Here is a 1,422-nt window from a genome sequence, read left to right as displayed (position 1 = left end):
GAGATCACACCACTGCACTCCAGCCTGGATGACAGAGTGAGACTCCGTTTAAAAAAATAAAAAAATAAAACTTCTCTGCTGTCTCTGTGTCTCTGTGTCTCTCTGTCTCTGTCTCCCTCTCTGTGTGTGTCTCTGTCTCGCTCTTACTTTCACTCTTCCATGTAGGTTCTGAAAGCAGGTGGGGGGAGGTGGTGGGAGCGGAGGGTGGGCCCTCTAAGGCCCCCAGGGGCCAGCAGGGCTGGGCGGGGTGGGGAGTGGGGGCTGCCACAGACCACAGTTCTGCAGAGGCCAAAATAGCACTAAAGGGAAGTGGGCAGTTTTCATATGAACAAAGATTGCCAAGAGCCGGCTTCGGGGAAGCTCTCGGGGCTGGGCTGGAGGACACTCAAGACCACCCTGCCTGTTCCCCCAGCCGAGCTGCGGCTGCGGACACTGGGGTGGGGGAGGGGGCGGCCTGGCTTGAAGCCCCGGACAGCTTTATCCACTGAACTCTGCTCTGGTGTCTGTTGGTTTTTTCATTTAGTTTTTAATTTTATTGGTTTTTTTTTTTAAGAGATGGGAGTCTTACTATGTTGCCCAGGCTGGTCTCCAGCTCCTGACTTCAAATGATCCTCCCGCCTTGGCCTCCCCAAATGCTGGGATAACAGGTGTGAGTCGCCGTGCCAGGCTGGTCCTGTTGCTTTTTCCAAATAACTTTGGGCTTCAAATGAGGCTGGCTGGGATGGGGGGAGGCGGGCGGGTGCAGCAGGGGCCTGAGCAGCCCTAGTCCCAGGGACAGAGCTGAGGGCCAGGCAGGGGGCTGGGCAGGGAGGCAGTGGGGGTTCTCCACCTGACCTGGGGCAGGACCTGGGCCCTGGTCTGTATCTCACCGTTTTTCCCTGACCTGTATAGGGGGTTACAGTCCCATTTCATGGATGAGGAAACCGAGGCTCCCAGGCCAGGGCAGCCACTGTTTTGGCTCTCGGCTGCCCTTCACCAGTCTCTGGCAATGATGGGACCACCCTGGGATGTCCCAAGGTTGTGCAGCCTGGACAGGGGAAGGCGAGGGCAGGAGAGTGGCCAGAAGCCCAGAAACAAACTGATTCCTGAAGTGCCACAGGATCTGGTGCCAGGGCGGGAGTGGAACTGCGGGAGGGGGTGCCAGGCATCCAGGCCTCTTCCCACCCCACCCAGTGGGGCCAGGAGCTCCTGGGGGATGGGGGACAGCCTAAGGACTGAGGCACCTCTGGGAAAGGCTTACCTGAGAGTCCAGGGCTCCTCACCGCGGCCGTCCCATCCTGAGCCCGCACACCTGCCCGAGCTGATGCCAACACCACTGACACTGGCGGGCGGGCAGGGCGGGCTTCCTGCCAGCCACTGAATCATCTGTACATCCGCTGCTCTGCCGGACAGGCTCAGCTATGAACCGGGTGGGGGGGGGCG

The 1,422-nt window shown here is 59.6% G+C and overlaps 1 protein-coding gene across 1 annotated transcript in view; it reads right to left on the bottom strand.

Annotated features, from left to right (window-relative positions):
- The window catches only part of LAT2 (linker for activation of T cells family, member 2), a 56,923-nt gene that overhangs the window by 29,781 nt on the left and 25,720 nt on the right, over positions 1-1,422 (bottom strand). The window contains exon 2 of the mRNA XM_011995237.1: positions 1,241-1,398. The gene's annotated coding sequence lies outside the window, so the exon portion shown is untranslated. The remainder of the gene's footprint in view (positions 1-1,240; positions 1,399-1,422) is intronic.

Source organism: Mandrillus leucophaeus, unplaced genomic scaffold, assembly GCF_000951045.1.
Source record: "Mandrillus leucophaeus isolate KB7577 unplaced genomic scaffold, Mleu.le_1.0 Scaffold479, whole genome shotgun sequence".
Classification (NCBI taxonomy): Eukaryota; Metazoa; Chordata; class Mammalia; order Primates; family Cercopithecidae; genus Mandrillus; species Mandrillus leucophaeus.
The sequence above is the reverse complement of the archived record's forward strand: the minus strand, read 5'-3'. Positions and strand labels throughout refer to the sequence as shown.